At 46.6% G+C, this 17,737-nt stretch overlaps 1 protein-coding gene across 2 annotated transcripts in view; it reads left to right on the top strand.

Annotated features, from left to right (window-relative positions):
- RDM1 (RAD52 motif containing 1) overlaps window positions 1-17,737 on the top strand; it is a 257,044-nt gene that overhangs the window by 228,893 nt on the left and 10,414 nt on the right. The window lies entirely within an intron of this gene.

Below are 17,737 nucleotides of genomic sequence, written 5' to 3'. Positions count from 1 at the left end.
GTAGATGTTTAGGTACCCTGGTGTAGATTCAGACCTTAAATTTTCAGCATGTGGGAGCTAGCTATGCGGCAAAATGAGTATATGGGCTTGAGCTCATGCCCTCATTCTACTGCCCTCATTCTACTTCTCTCCTAGGATATTTATTTTTCTTTTACTTGTCCGCCTTGTCCCTTTCATCCTTGAATGAGAAGTGAGCAGTCCGTTGCACTATTGGTTAAGAGCAGCTGTGCTTTTTATATTAGACATCCTTTATTTTGGGCATCTTCATCTGGGATGTATTTCACTATCTGTAGGGCTGTCTCACTAGATATTGCTTCTCATTGCTCCTTGATGTCATGTGTCTATGTGCTACAACATACTAATTGCTCAGTCATGACTCCTTATGAAACAGAAAATATGATGGTGTAAAATAAAAATAAAAAGTATGAACCCTCCTGCTCCAGGATGAAGTTGTTTGATCATTACACAAAGGACTCAAATCAGTCAGCCATCCTCTGTCTCCGAACCTACTCCGTGGCTGGTCCCAGTGTGCCCTGAGCTCTACAGGCCTCTCAGTAGAGGCTTTTAGGCTGGACATACTGCAACTTTTCCAGATTATGCTATCTTCCGCTATAGCACCTTTGGGTCAGTGGTCCCCAGTCACACCTCTGCTAGTGTGCCCATTACCAGCATGGCTCATGCCACCTCTCAGGCCTTGTCAGGTCTGCCTGCTCTAGCCCCTACCCTATTTGCTCCTACTCCAAAGCTGACCTGCACGCTGTCAGGAATCAAATAAACGTTGTGTCTCTCGCTCTTGGACGGGTCAAAGCAAAAGAAGAGTTTTAGTCAAGCATCCAATGATCAATCATTGGAAGAGTCTGCAGAGTTAGGTTGGTCAGGACATTGTAAGATGTCCACTGGGTTTTCCAAATCTTTACAGCAATTCATGTTAGAACTCTTTCACGAGAGTTTGTGGTTCAAGACAAGTGTGTGCTCACTCCTCTGCGCAATTCAATTTGAAACCACTTACTAGAGTTCTTTTTTTTCCCATCCACTTTCTCCTCCGTGTAATTTAGTGTCTGCGGACTATTGTAATCATCAGGAAATACCTCTATAATTAGTTAAGGCTTCACAGTATTCAGCCTGTTCAAGAGCAGTGTCTCTTGAATAGCGGTTCCAATCTGCACAGTCGCTGTGATTGGAGAGCAGCGTCCTTCAGTCATAGCGCCTCCTGGTTTGAGCAGTCTCAGAGTGCAAGTGAACTCTCCAGAGGGTAGCGTTCTTTTTCTGCGCTTCCTCAGAAGACAGTAAGCAGCATCTTTCACTCACTCCCTTCGCAAGCTCAAAGAAGCTTCAAGTCATCCTTACCTGAGTCGGGTGAATCCATCGCCTCAAGTACCTCAGCTGATCTCGCCCGAATTCATCTACGCCAGAAAGTCAGTAAGCTTACAGAGATTATCCAGGAATTATCATTGAACTGTCTTTCCTTGCCTCCCATTTATGGTGTTTATGTCCATTTCTGGCGTTTATCCTTTCCTTTCCTCCCTCGTTTTTTTCCCCTGTTCCATTTGAGTATCCTCAGATATTTATAAAGACTTCATCTCTGGGAGACCTTGTGTTGGCAAATGCAGACTTGAAGAAGCCTTCATGTGATAAGGAAAATACATTGACTTTCATTACTGAAGTTTATATGATATGATGCTCATTTACATGTGGTCAGATTAGACTAGTAATCTCTAGTTCAGAGCCATACAGAAAAGAAGCAAATGCTCCAGAACTCTTTGGTAGGAATTCCCATATTTAGAGATAAATAGAAATGGCAGGATGTTAGAGTAGTGGATTTATTTGTTGTTTCCTCATCTGTGCATTAGGTACTCTCGCCCTCCTGGGATCGACACAGATAACCGTGAAGGATAAGAAGAGCTTAGTGAGGATTCCGCAGTGTGAGGGCTATCAGTATCTGGAGTTGTCTCTTCTCTGTCCCATTCCCCTTTCCCCCTTGCTGGTGGGTCTCACCAGAAATACTTAATGGCCTTTGGGAAAATTTCATCTATTCCGCTTCCGTGGAGCTTCAGGTACCTTCTGACACATGCCTTCTGACCTATAGCAGATATTGGCCCGCCCCAAGGCTTTGTCCAGTTACAAGATTACCAAGGGGCAGCCCTCAACTTTGAATGAACTTTAGTCTCTCTGCCATTGCCATTCTACTGTAGGCTAGAAGCTTTGCTTGGATCAGATTCTGACGCTGTTCAAGGCCTATAGTGTCCAACAAGATGAAGATGATGACGAGGAGACAGATAATCTTTACTCTCTTCATTACAACGTTGGAGGCCTATACTGATTTACAGACTGCCAGCAGTTTTTATTGTCTGAGACCAAGTTGAGCTCCACACCGTCCCCCACACAAGAGAGTAGATCTATTTTGTGGTAGCAATACACATAACGCCGTAATTGTCAAACTTTCAGTTACAAGAGACTAATTCAAAATTGCTGATGGATACGTGCAGACACTTGTTTGTCTCCTGGCCGGTCAGGGTGGCGGCCATCATGCAAAATGTACTATATGGACTACTGTATCTTTTCCAGGCACTGATGTTTGCGTTTCCTGAGGGGGACATAATGGGTGTGCAACTGGCCTGAACAGAAAGCTCACGTGAGCCTCTGGAAAATCTGGAGGACTAGGCCATACTGACATATGTAAATATTATCATGTGTCTTAACTTCGTAACTTCTTCGAATGGTCGCTGCATGAGATCAAACCACATTGGGCTGTTATGGGCTGGGACAGATGCAGCATTTATGAGCCAGGATCCATGTGCCACCCCACCACTAAATGCACATGGCCTGCTGTCTTTTATTTCTCTGAGATCCTGAAGCCCACTTTTGAAATTTGGGATACTCTCACAATCGTAAACTTTCAACATTCACAACCCTTTGTACTCTTCTTTATGTGGACTTTTCCCCCGGGAATGGGAAGGGTGGTTGTACAAGGTAGGGTGCAGAATATTGCTCAATCTTTTCCAGGCAGAGGGAATCAAAGATTTTCAACAATCCAAACAGGACTTTCAAATTCAGTAAAAGGAGCTTTTGCAATTTCTCCAACATCATCACTGGACCCGTTACCTGGAAAACAAAGTGGTTGCTATCTGCCAACTAACTAATTGTGAGAAGTTATTTACCACCTTTATTGGCCCTAAAGGTCTGACTCTTAACAGTTATCCAATTTTGATTGAGACGGGTCCCAACACGGAATGGGCCTATATGAAAACAATATACACCAAAGGTACCAGAGGGTCTCAGGTAAGTGTGCCCATCTACAAGAAACCAGACCAGAACTCACCCTTACAACCAGGTAGTGACACAGAGAGCTCTCCGTGGATGAGGACAAATACCCATCAGTCACCATTCGGATCCGCCCTTCATCATTTGGGATTTTATCCGTACCACTCGTCAGAGATTATCGGTACTCTCCTAGGAGGTCAACCCGGTGGTAGGGGGTATCCTCACTAGAGTAAGGAGACGACAGTGTGGTGTACCACTCGATGTAGGTGAGTGGTAGACAAGATGGGACTGGGGTGTGCAGTGCAAAAGAAGATGTGAGGGAACAAAAAACCAAAAGGAGTGGATTTAAAATTGGTTAAGGCTAAGCACCAAACAATGATTTATTCCAATTGTGCTTACCGTACCAATGTTAAAAACAGTACGCCTGCTGACTGACCAATTATGTGGACAGTCTCAGGACAGTGTGGTCGGCGTCCTGGCCATCTGGGGAGGTCGCCGGCCAGGAGTACCGACGGTCAGAGCGGTGCTTCATTCTTCCCCTGAGCCACAGCCAGGTGGGGTGAGGCCATCTTACCTTACATGTTTAGTGTTCTGCACAGACTGTAAGGACACCCAGAACGTTCAGGTGACTGTCTGCACTTGTTGTGTGTTCTCGGGGTGTTACTTTTTTTCACATGGTGTAGTAGCTTTTATTTGTAGTTATTGGTCCTGAAGAAAGCAATGACAAAATAAGTCGTTGAATTGCTGAAACTAGTCGACCACACTGTCCTGAGACTGTCCACATAATTGGTCAGTCAGCAGGCGTACTGTTTTTAACATTGGTACGGTAAGCACAATTGGAATAAATCATTGTTTGGTGCTTAGCCTTAACCAATTTTAAATCCACTCCTTTTGGTTTTTTGTTCCCTCACATCTTCTTTTGCACTGCACACCCCAGTCCCATCTTGTCTACCACTCACCTACATCGAGTGGTACACCACACTGTCGTCTCCTTACTCTAGTGAGGATTCCCCCTACCACCGGGTTGACCTCCTAGGAGAGTACTGATAATCTCTGACGGGTGGTACGGATAAAATCCCAAATGATGAAGGGCGGATCCGAATGGTGACTGATGGGTATTTGTCCTCATCCACGGAGAGCTCTCTGTGTCACTACCTGGTTGTAAGGGTGAGTTCTGGTCTGGTTTCTTGTATATGGGCACACTTACCTGAGACCCTCTGGTACCTTTGGTGTATATTGGTTCTGTTGGGGATAGTACCCAGAGCTTGGTCTTTAAATCTCCCCCAGGTCCCCCTCTACCGTTTTGTGTTTGTTGCCTATATGAAAACAGTCATTGTAGAAGCTCAGTCATCCCAGTTCCAGAGCGTGTTGGCAGAGACTGTGCTCTGATATCCCCTCCCATTGTAAGAGCATGCAGAACAGAGATGTACAAACTCATGGCCTTGTGGCATGTCACACCTGTTAAATAGAAAGAGATATATGGTTCGCTCTATGGATTATGCGGGAGGGCTTGTGATCGGAGAGTGATTTTAAACATATGTGGTGGTTGTGCCCTTAGCTGACCGTTTTTTGGAAAGACTTAGTAGTAGTAAAAGCCAGTAGGGGATGGAATTTATTTTTTATCTGCCCCTGCTAGTATGCAAGTATCTCAGACCATTAAGTGTTGCATATGGTTCAATATAGTTGCATCCTCCTTTGTACATCAGTGTCCCTCTTGTCCCACCTGTGTTTGGTTACACTTCGGTGGATCATGTCTCCACTCTTACCCAGGCAGTTCAGTCTCTGCTGGCCATATGGGCAATGGAGTGTTTCAGAGGCGGAGAAGGGCAGTTATTGCTATTTTCAATATTTTTTTGTACCCAGAAAGGAAGGTAGGCTCATGCCAATACTAGATTGGTGACTTCTGACTACAGGATAAATGTACAATATTGACCCAGCTCCTTTCCACCTTGGACCACGGGACTGGATGGATTTCTTGAACTTGCAGGACATTTAGTTTCATGTAATCATCCTGCAGTCCCACAGACTCTTCCTTCAGTTCGTAGTGGAGGTCGGAACTATTATAGGCCTCGCTCCATACCTTCATATGGTTACGAAGATAATGGCAGTTGTTGTGGTCCATTGACGCACATAGCACAGCCGCAAATGTTATTGTTCATCTATCACCTTAGGAGTATCAAATGTAATCAACAATAATGTGTTTAGGTCAAGAAATGTTGGCAACATCAAATTGAAACACCTAATGACAAATTTAATTGTCTGTATAAACTCTTGTGGGACAAGGTTTTTTTAATTTTCATGTGATTTTAATGTGATTTTATGAGGTTAGTTTTGTAATGAAGTAATCATGATGTTTTGATCTAAGATGGATTATTTTCATGGAATTATTTCAAGAATTTTTGTGATAACAAATTTTAAAATCATTTTTGACATACAATTAGGTTGTTTGTGCCAATACTTGGGTAACTTGGAAGGTAACATTGAGAGTGGTGTTGAATAAGTGTGGAGTTTGAGTATGGTGAATGAAAGTGAGAGAAGTGATTGATATTAAAGGATTCGTGTCTCCCAGAGGACACCATCTGATAATAGTTGTTTTGGTCCAATATCGCTGGTTGAGGAAACATGTACTCCTGTAACTTGACTGGCTGCTGAAGGCTGACTCACTGCAGTCAGTCATGGACCACCTGAAAACAACTGCCACCCTTCTGTCATCCCTGTGGTTTTCCATCAACAAACTAACAGGACACCTGCAGCCTACACAGGATTATGTTCACAGGGCCTTCTTTAGGTGCTCAAGGCCTTTACACCCTTGCTATGAGTCTGGGACATTCAGGTTGTGAACCCGATATTTCCAGCTCACTCCTGGGTTGTGATACAGTATGCTCTGAGGTTTATATCTCCCTGACCTCATGCATTCTGCTGGCTCACCTTGCCATTTAGTGCAAGCGGGTTCTGCAGTGTAACCTTAGCCCACAATGGACACAGCACAGGGATGCCTCTCAGACAACATCTGCATCTTGGAAGAGGCAGCTCAAGAACTGCAGTGGAGGCTGTCATGGAAAATTATTAACTGCATCAGGCTGTTCTTCCCTAGCCCATCCAGAGCTCACAGTAGTGACCGATGCATCCTCTCTGGATTGGGTAGCCATCAGTGAGCGGTGAAGATCAGAGACCTTTGGTCCCTGGTGAAGCAGAGGCACCATAATGACTTATTCCTATCCATTTAGGGGATGTGGGTTCACGTCTTGGCAACAAATCAACCGCCAGTTGGTATTGCAGAAGCAATGTACCATGAGGTAGGTTCTCCGCTGCCAGGACTGCTACTCCTGAAGTAGCTCAACCTCCAAGGAATCTCGGACGACCAATCATTTGGACACTGGGACTCGTGCCTGGTGTCTCCTACCGGATTGGACTCCTCTTTCCGAACACAACTAATTGCTTTCAACAGTCTACTTCGTTTGCCGCAGGTAAGCCCCAGAGCGAGTTCCCGGCTTGTATGTAGACCAGGATTCCACGGTCTCTTTTATTTTATTATATTTGTCATTAGTCGCCCACCCCCACCTAATTTCAATATCCCGCTTGTTTTACATTCTTCCACGCCCGCAATACCCGGCCACGTGAGCTTCTCTGACCACGGCGGGTAAGTTTCTACTTTGGGCCACTTTACTTCATAATATTAGTTTGAGGCCAATGACCTAATGAAGGGCCTGAGTTTACATTTAATTAAAACATGCATGTCCACTCATAGATCGCCCAACACAAACTACTCACTCTGTTAGAATTTCCTGAGACCTACAAATAATCATGGGCATCCGAGGCTACCTGAACTGGGTGAGTCTCTTTTAGCAATAACTTCCGCTCATCGCTTGACTTTTGTCCAATGGAACCCCAGTAACAATACTGGCCCCTGCAAAATTGATCCCCACACTTCCTTCCTCCCAGGGAAACGCCTGACGCCCTGGCTATTACCTGTAAGAACATTGGCAAATCCAGGAAACAAAAATGCATTATGTTTGTGAGAAAGTGCCTCTTTTGACATGGTTTACCTCCATTTTTTGCCTGGAAAGTGATGTGGTTTTGATTGTAGTGCAGAGAGTCCCTGCCAACTGGGTCCCCTGTGCCAGTGCTTCTTACCTAAAACATATCCACTATTGATACTTCTGCAAGTCCCTAGTAAATGGTACCCTGGGTACCTAGGGCCTGGAATCTGAAGATGGTCCCCTGGGACCCCCTCACTAGGACCATGCCACTGCCTATGCAGCTTGCACATCCCAGTGAGGTGAAGGTCGACATGACACCCTGCCTGGGTGCCATGTCAGCCAGCACAGCCTGGAGGTATAGGTAAGTCACCCCTCTAGCAGGAGGACTTACAGCCCTAAGGAAGGGTGCACTATACCACAGGTGAGGGCCTATCTGCATGAGTAGATCTGCCCTTACAATACGTAAGGTAATTCTTGAATATTGTTAGTGTTAGGGAAGCCATAAGGAGTAAATGGGCTGGAAATTCGACAACTCAAGTTCCCTAGCACCATGATGGCTTCACTGAAACCACTAGTGTTTGGTACTGAACAACTCCTTTTAAGAAATCCACACTGACACCAGAGTGAGATATATTAACCTGTGTACTCAGAGGTGCCCCTGAAAACCTACCGACCCTGTTACTCTCTTAAAACACCCCCTAAATCTAGTATTTAGGAAGCTCCCTCAGACCTTGAAACCAGTTACTTGCGACCTAAAAAGAAGGATGAAGAAGACTGCGTGCAGCGAAGCCTGAAGACGACTACTGGCTTGGCCCTAGCCCTATGTGCCTGTCGTCTACTTCAAAGTCCCTGCAAGAAGACAAAGCCTGTCCTGCAGCCAATGACTTCCAGAAACCTGAGGAAGGCTGCTTGAACTTTGACAAAGACCAGAACTCCGAAGGACAACAGTTCTGTCCCCCAGAATCCCACACCAAGGACAATGGTGCCAGCTGGAATCTCAAGTCCTGACCATTCTGCACCCGACACCTACGGCCCATGTCCAGGTGGCTCACCAACCCAGAACAGGTCCCCAGTGATCCTGGCCTCGAGTCCAGCAGTGGTTGACCCCTCCTGGACTCCACGACGCTACCTGCAGCCTCAATCCTGAGGCTCCCCCTGACCATGTCCGGCGCGGGTAAGAAGAATTCAACTTATCCAGTATTAGGGTATCTGTCATAGATTCATATTTCTCATTAGACATATAGAGTAATAGGCCAAGGGCCTCACCTTAGTAACATATTGTAGTGAAGAGAGACGCAGGGTTCTGGTACTGGAGTATGTTTAATCTTAAGTATATCACCGAGAACTGCCGTCAGCTTGTCAGCCTAGTAGCCCGGGTCACTGTGTCAACATTCCACAGTGAGCGCCTGGCTGTCACATGGATTGTACCAACATTGTACAAAGAGGAGGGGGGGGAGAAACAGGGAAAGGGAGGGGGTGGAGGATTGCTTAGGTTACAACACATCATCCCCCTTAAGGGAAATAACACGAGTGCTCCAGGAATCTGTCTTGGGGTGAATGGAAGACTATGAATGTGATGTATGCATCTATCTCATTATGTACTGTTTGTGCCACTGGGGAGAGGTTCTAAATCTATCACTCCTTCTGTCTTGTCTGACGTTTTCTCTGACGTCATTACCTCCTGCTCTCCTCACTACTGTCCTATGTTCTCTCCCTTCTGCTGGAACCACTCGATCATGGCTCCATAGTCTCCCATCTTCCATGACCACAGAATTTCTATTTGGCCGCCGGATGGTCTTGGAGGCATAGAACTTGTCGCCACCTCTCCATAGTCTCTCAGGTTTCTTCACATAGACTCCTTGACCTTCCTGAAATTCTCTTTCCTTCACTTCCCACTTCTTGTCATACCATTCCTTGTATTTTTGTTGGCTGTCTTCAATCTTCCTCTTGACTTCTCCGTGCTCGATCTCCGTTGTACGTTTTCTCCCCATCCAACCTGGTGTGAGTTTAGTGCCAGCTTTTCTTCCCCTCAGTAACTCAAAGGGCGTGCATCCGGTGGTGGACTTAGGCGTGGTGTGGTATGCCCACAGCATGTCCCTTATGGCTTCCTCTATGTTCTCCCCTGCCCGGTTGGCCAACTGTATGCTCTCCTTCAACATACGGTTGACTCTCTCCACCTTTCCGTTAGTTTAAGGACAATACAGTGGTGTGCGAATGTGGGTCACTGAACAGTCTTTGAGGAAATCCTTCATTTCTTCCGAAACCAGTTGGACGCCATTGTCGGTCACCAGTGTGGAGGGTATGCCTTCTAGGGTGAACACCTCTTTAAGGAAATCTACTATCACCTTAGTGCTCACGCTGTGGACGATCTTGCAGGTTATCCAGCTTGAGAAGTAGTCTACTAAGACTAATAGGTAACAGTCTTGGGGTCCTCTACCATGGATGGGACCTGCAATATCAAATCCTAACTTGCTCCATGGAACTTCCGGAACTTCAACTGGTGACAGCGGTGCTCTTCTCGTGATCTTTGTTTTATCACTCAGGGCGCACGCGTAACAGTCACGTACCTTGTCCTCCATTTCTCTGTCCATTGTAGGAAACCAGTAGTCTGCCCGAAGTCTGGCCTTGCACAAGCTTCTTCCTAGATGTCCTTCGTGGGCCAGTTCCACTACTTGGTTTCTTATAGCATCAGGAGGGACTAATTTTCCTGACTTCAGTATGAGATCCCCTTCCACCGATAACTCCTCTCTCACATTCCAATATGGCTGGATCTCTGACTCTGTGTCCTTGCATTTCTTGGGCCATCCTGACACAATATATCTCCTCACCTTCTTCAATACTTCGTCTTGTTCCATCTGTGTTTCCCATGACACCTTTTCAACTGCTGCTAAACGCACCTCCAGGATTGAGTTACCCTCCTCCTCTTCTTCCTCTTCTCCTTCTGTGGGTGCTCTCGACAAGAAGTCTGCAACTCTGTTTTGTTGCCCAGGAATGTAGGACACTGTGAAGTTGTAGGCTTGTAGGCCCACTGCCCATTTTGCTATCCTTGGCGTCATGCTTTCCATGTTCTTTTTGGTGAAAAGAGAAACCAACGGTTTGTGGTCAGTCTGTATTTCAAACGGAATTCCCCAAATGAAAAATTTGTAGTGTCACACGGCCCAATACACAGCTAGGGCTTCCTTCTCTATGGTCGAGTAGTTTTTTTCAGACAATGTGAGGGTTCTTGATGCAAAAGCTATCACGTTTATCTTGCTGCCTTCTCTCTGCGCCAGAGTTGCCCCAATGCCTCTGTTGCTTGCATCCGTGGAGATGATGGTTACTCCGTTAGGATCAAACTTCCCTATATATGGAGCTCCAATGATTGCTTTCTTTATGCTCTTCATGGACGTTTCTTGTTCTTTTCCCCATTCAAACACACTGTCCTTCTTTATCAAGTCTCTTAGCGGCTGCGACACCATCGCGAAATCCTTAATAAATTTGGCCATATATTCTGCCAGACCTAGGAAAGACAGTATGTCCTCTTTACTCTTGGGAGCGGGAGCGTTCTCCACCGCCTTAACTAAGTCCAGTTTTGGCTTGATGCCGTCTTCGGATAGGGTGTGTCCCAGGTAATCCACCGAGCTTACTCCCAGTTTGCATTTGGAGGGTTTTGTGGTGAAGCCTACCTCTTTCAACTTCTTCAGGACCCTTCTAGCCATTTCATTGTGTTCTTCTTCACAACTTCCATAGATAAGTATATCGTCTTGGAAACAGATGGTGTTCCTACAGTCTTTTAACGCATGTTGCATGACTCTTTGGAAAGCAGCAGCGGCTGATGCCAATCCAAACGGCATTCTCTGAAACTTGAAATTTCCAAATGGGGTCGTGAATGCTGTCAATAGTTGGGAATCCGGATGGAGTTTGATTTGATAATAGGCCGACGACAGGTCCAGCACACTGAAATACTTGGCCCCCCTTATGGTGCTTAACATCTCCCCTATCCTGGGAAGAGGAAACCTGTCCACAAGGATGTTCGCATTCTGGTCTCTCAGGTCCACACAGAGTCTTATGCTGTTCCCTTTATCTTTGGCCATGATGACGATCGGGGCAAGCCATGCTGAACTCTCAATTTCTGTAATGACCCCCTCCTTGACTAGTCTCTGGAGTTCCTGCTGGAGGGGATCCCTCATGCGCAATGGTATGGACCTAGTCTTGTGCACTACTGGCTCAGCTCCCTCCTTTAACACTATCTTGTGCATGTAATTCTTAAATACACCCAATCTATCACTGAACACCTCACTAAACTCTTTGGTGAGATCCTCTGATATTCCTTCAGGTTCAATTAACAACACCTGCTCTCTATTGTTTGGATCAAGAGTGATTCCCAACTGCTTCTGATGCTTCCAGCTCAATAGAGTCGATCCCCTCGTGGACACATACACCTTCCCTACTGTGTGTCTATCCTTAAATGAGATTCTCATGGTTGCCATGCCCTCCAGGGGAATCTTCCCTTCATTGTAACCCTTTGGACTGATGTCTGGCGGCAACAACTTCACAGGGTGGTTAGCAAATTTGTCATCAAACACTTTCTTGTCTACTAACGTGTATGGGGAGCAGGAATCTGCGAACATACTGAACTTAACCCCATCAAGTAAAACATCACATTTAGGGTACATATCATCATTGTTGTCTTCCTCATCCCCCACTTGAAAAACATAAGACTTTTCCCTTTCCTCTTCCTGATGTGTCTCCTCAATGACATGTACTGCCTTTCCCGGGGCCTTACACACCTTAGAATAATGCCCCCACCTGTTGCACTTTCTGCATTGTACATTCCTTGCTGGACACTTCCAGTTATTGGCTAAGTGATTGGGACTACCACATTTATAACACACGGAAGAACTAGGCTTGCTGCGATTGACCTCTTTACTTTTGTCACCTACTTTGCAAACTGTTTCACTCTCTGTACTGGGTTTACCTTCAGCCCTCTCTCTGTTAGTCCCCTCTGGTGCTTTCATTTCCCTCATGCAACGTGCAGTGTGTTCTAGTCCCTTAGCAATGTTTATTGCCTCCTCCAGATTTGGGTTCTTTGTCAGTAATTCCTCTTGTATCTTTGTGTCATTGGTGCACCTCACTAGTTGGTCTCTTATTAAAGAGTCTGTGAGCTGACCAAACTCACATGTGGCTGACAACCCTCTTAACACTGCTATGTAATTGCTCACTTTCTCCTCCCTCTTCTGCACCCTCTTGAAGAACTTATGCCTTTCCATCACTACGTTTATCTTCTCCTTAAAGTGAGCCGCTAGTTCCCTCAGCGTGCTTTCATAAACATTGACACCTTCCTCCACCACCTCTTCCTCATCCTCTATCAATCTCCCTGTAATATCTTCGTATATTTTCCTCCCATGTGTGCCTAAATTGTGTAGCAATATATGTTGTTTGCGTATGTTCGTGTAGTTGCTACCCCCAATAGCTATTAGGTAGGATTTGAATATACCTTCCCACCTTCTCCATGGAATGACTGGCTCACCTAACTCATTGAGGAATGGTGGGGGTTGGCTCATTCCTGCTCCTGCCATTGCCATGCAACTTCAAAAATCCTGTTAGTCTATAAATTGCTTAATGGAACTACACCAAAGATATTCCCAGGAGCAGTGCAACTCTCTCCCTCTGCTGCAGTGGATCTAAGCTGAAGGATTACACATGTGAACTCTATAAAACTTCCCTTTTTTTTTTCTTTTTTAAATGTTACACATCAATCATGAAAATACAGGAGAATCACATAAACTCCATGTTCATGCAGTCCCCTTTCTGCCTCTACAGGTTTTCTTTTTCTTTGTCCAATGGAACTGCTACTTTCCACAGACTGGCGGGAACTTCCTGTTTAGAGGCTTTCCCTCAGAGTAGTTCCTGTCAGAAAAACGTCGTCTGCCGACTGAGCCCAAGCTTCCAGGACGTGCACTTCAAAGATAAGGCTTTCCAGACAGTAAATTGAAAATTCCCGCGAAGGCAGGATACCAACACGCTGCGCCGAGTCAACACAATCCCTTGAGGATGACAGGAGGTGAGAGCGCTGACTGAATATGCGTCGCAGTAGGAACGCCGGCAGCTGTGCGCGCGAGGAGCTTCTGCTTGGTAACAGCCTCGGCGCGGGTCAAATCGCCAGTGACTGAGCGCGCTGGGGCTGACACTGTGAGGGAGAGCTCAGGTGCTTAATAGCGTACTCCGAAAGGAAACGGAGCGGATAGCTGCGCAGTTTGTCCTGATACGCTCATGTTTTAAGGATCGAGCAGCCCTGAATGCTCAGATCGCAGGTCACACGCACTCGAGGCTTGACCTAGCGCTGCACTCCTCCCCACAGCTGTAAATTAACTCCCCCGTCAAAACGGAAGCCAACGATGCCCGAACCGGCACCCGATTGTTGAAATTAACACATTAACCCCAACAGCCTCACTCCGCTCCTGCCTTACGACCCAGTCACAACTGATCATTCGATGCCCGACCAGGCACCCGAGTAAAACGTGACCACGCAGGAGTTTGCTTTTGAATAATTAATTGGCAGTGAAAACGATGTCGCCGTGTCACCTTACTTGTTGTCCACAGCTCACATGTCCGCCAGCATTGTAGAATCGCTCCTGTTTACTTTTCTCACAGGCTACTTGAGGTGCTTCCTTCTTGACAAGCAATATAAATTCCAGGGAAACGGCAGTCACTGTCCCTGGCCCAGTTTCCTCCTCCTCGTCGCCAGGAAAATGTAGTGAAGAGAGACGCAGGGTTCTGGTACTGGAGTATGTTTAATCTTAAGTATATCACCGAGAACTGCCGTCAGCTTGTCAGCCTAGTAGCCCGGGTCACTGTGTCAACATTCCACAGTGAGCGCCTGGCTGTCACATGGATTGTACCAACATTGTACAAAGAGGAGGGGGGGGAGAAACAGGGAAAGGGAGGGGGTGGAGGATTGCTTAGGTTACAACACATATCTATGTCCTTTTGTCAAAAGGACCAAACTTTGGAGTAGAGCCAATCCGCTATCACCACACTCTGGAACCTTCTTGGAAGGAGCTCTAGTCCCTCAGATATTCTACCACACGTCGTGCCAAGGGAGTCTCCTCAGAGCTCTGCTCAGCTTTTCTCATTTCTGGATCTCCAGTGTTTCTTTCTGGGTGAAGTTCTCAAGTTCTTCATGGCAGATACTCCTAAGAAAGGCCTTTTTAGGCCCTGTGCTTCCTGTGGTAAAAAGAGACTTCATGTGGAGGACCAACACAAGGACTGTCTCTACTGCCTTTACCCGGATCACTCCTCAAAGGACTGTAAGGTATGTCGTACCTTTTCTTCAAAGACCCTCAAAGATCGGGAGGGTCGCCTCTTAATTTGGCTGCTGAGGCTTAAAGACAAAGACCAAGCCTTGTCTTCTGAGGAGAGTGAGGGCTCCTCCAAATCTTCACAGTCCTCTCAGAAAAGACCAGCTTCTCCAGGCCCTTTGTCAAAGCCACCTCAAAAGAAGACACACAAAAAGTCTTCAGAGGTACATCCCAAGGCTCTAGCAGCAAAGGTTTCTCCTCAGGAGGTTCTTCACACCTTTAAAAAGCCTAGTTCCACCCCGTCGACGACTGCTTGTCGACAGTGGCCTCGACGACGAGGAAATCTCCGTCTACAGCCTTGTGTGTGACCTCGTTGACGACGACTGTTTTAACTACTCTCGCGTCTTCATCATTGTCCACGTCGTCGACGACGACTTAATCGTCGCCGACTGGTAAATCTGTCTCGTCGACGATAAAGATAAAGAAATAATTGTCGACGTCTAAACTACCGTCGACGCTACGATCTCCGACCACCGTGTGGACGACAACACCGTCAATGAAGACTGTCCCGTCGACATCTACTCTATCGTCGGCAAAGGATCCATCGATGACGACACAGTCAACGACGGCTCTGTCGACAGGAGCTCCGTCGATGTTACCTACCATGGTGCCCGTCGGCGCTTCACCATCAACAACTACACTGTCGACGGGCTTATCGACGACAACAGATTCCAATCTACAAAGTACGTATGTCCACCTCAAGAATACAAAGCGTACGTTGACGCTGGCCCTGCATTCTCCTAGTAGGGTCCAACTATTGCCTCCAACTCACCTTTTGGGGGAAGAAGATTCTGATGATGGCAGTATGTTTAGGACGGCGACAAGCCCATCTGAACTTAATGTGAAGTTTCAGGACAGTTCGGACTATGATGACCAAGAACCAGAGGATCAGGCAGATTATCCTGAAGAGTGCCATCCGCCTCAACCTCCCATGGTTTGTCTACCTGCAGCTTTGGTTTCCGATCTGCAATTCCTAATTACTGACTATAAGCGAAGATTTCCAACTTCTGCAACGTCTCCTCCTCCAGCTGTCTCTCCACCGCCAAGGACGCAGCCTCCAACTCTAAATTTACAGCCTGGGTCTGTCACATCACCACCTTCGCCTTCCTCGGATGATGAGGAGGCGGATCCACATGAGGAAGGGAAAATCCATGATTCCCAATCTACTCATGATGAGTGGGATCATTATGTAATCCACTGTCCAGTTTCCCCGGTGCCTGCTCAAGCCGACTCGCCTCCTGAAGACATTGGAGGATTTCACAACATAGTATAAAGAGCTGCACAGCGTTTCCAGATACCTATGGCTTCACACCAACAGGATTGCTTCCTCTATGATTTTAAGGAGCCTTTTAAAAAATCTGTCAATCTATACCTATTATAGATTATATATGGGATCAGGGTGTAAAAATAATGCATAACCCTTCCTCGGTACCACCAGTATTACCTCTGGATAAAAAATACAGAGCTCCGGATACTGCTCCAGCTTGCCTAACCGGACATCCCAAACCTGACTCAGTCATCACACAAGCTGCTCAGCGGAAATCAAAAAACCCTTCCGCTCCTCTGGCCGCTCCTCCAGACAAGGAAGGTAGATGGCTTGATAATATTGGATAACGTTGCTCGTCCATGTCAGCATTAACAGTGCGTGCATCCAATTGCTTGGCACTGTTAAAACGCTATAACAGGCAGATGTGGGCAGACATCGCTCCGTATCTTGGGGCCTTGCCGGACGATTCAAAGAAGAAGCAAAAAAGATCTTGCTGGAGGGTGAACGTTCTGCGTCCAAAATAATAGATTGATATGGATATCGCCTCTTTCGGATTTCGCCAACTGGTTGGCACAGCTGTACTACGGCGCCAAGGTTGGCTGAAGGCAACTTCATTCCGACCAGAAGTGCAAACAAAGATTCTGGATATACCCTACGATGGTCAGCTTCTTTTCGGAACACATATTGATGAAGCTCTTCAGGGTATAAAAAAGGATACCAACACGGCTAGAGCTTTGGGTACCCTTCAATTCAAGAACCCACCTTTTTGTGGCTCAAGAGGAAGAGGACAGTCTTCTACTGGAGGTGATTACCAACACCTATCTTCCTATTCTTCCAATCAGCAGTATCAGCCACAATACCAGCAACGTCAACAGCAACAATCATCTTACACTAAGTCCTCCTTTCGAGGCAAAGGAGGTCGACAGAAGGACGCTGCTCGGCGATAATGACTTTCCACTACCGCCGGTCTCCACTTCCTCTCCACCCTCCTGAGTTGGAGGAAGAATTTCCCATTTCCTGCACAATTGGAAACAAATAACAAAGGACTGTTGGGTTCTGCAACTAGATAAATTCAGAAAACATTAGGATCCACCTCTAAGTGGTGTCCTGTATGTCTAGAAGTGTACGGCATACACAGTATTTGTTAAAATACCCCTCACACATTAAAAGGGCCCTTGGTGTCATGCTTCATCAATCAGTCTGACCCTGTGCCTCATGGGAACAGTCCAGCCCGAACTGCCAAGCCATGCCTTCCCTGGACCGGAAACAAGCTTCCTGGGACCGGTTTCTGGCATTTCAGCTGTCTTCAGCCAGGCTTGCTTGAATCCAGTGGCAAAGTGAGCAAGGGACTCACGTCTGAGCATATCCTGCCAACTGGCTGCAGCTTTTCAACCATCTGGGACTCACTCTCAATCAGGACAAGTCCGTCCTCCAACCTTCTCAGTGAATAACATTCCTGGGTGCTACTCTCGAAACGACCCAGAAGAAAGCTTTTCCATCGCAAGAGCAACAAAACTGACTTCTTTACTTGGCAAATCACGTAAAGTCCAAAAAAGTCTCCCTCCGTATGCCTTTTCAAATCCCTTCTTGGAATGATGTCTTCCTGCATTCTACTGATTCTTCGCTGTCGCCTTCACATGCGCCCTCTCCAAGAGGCACTGTCGGCTCAATGGGTTCAATGCGAAGGGTCGTTCGACGTCATCCGAGTGACTTCTCAGATGGTCGCGGTTCTACAGTGTTGGACTCGTCCTCAGAACCTTTCTCAAGGCTAGCCTTTCTTGCTTCCCGCCTCTCCACATACCATCACAACAGATGCGTCCCTGAAAGGTTGGGGAGCATTCCTCCAAGAACTCCAAATCAGCGGAAAATGGTCTCTTTCCGAACGGAAA

Source organism: Lissotriton vulgaris, chromosome 5, assembly GCF_964263255.1.
Source record: "Lissotriton vulgaris chromosome 5, aLisVul1.2, whole genome shotgun sequence".
Lineage (NCBI taxonomy): Eukaryota > Metazoa > Chordata > Amphibia > Caudata > Salamandridae > Lissotriton > Lissotriton vulgaris.
This window is presented reverse-complemented; position numbering and strand designations above follow the sequence as displayed.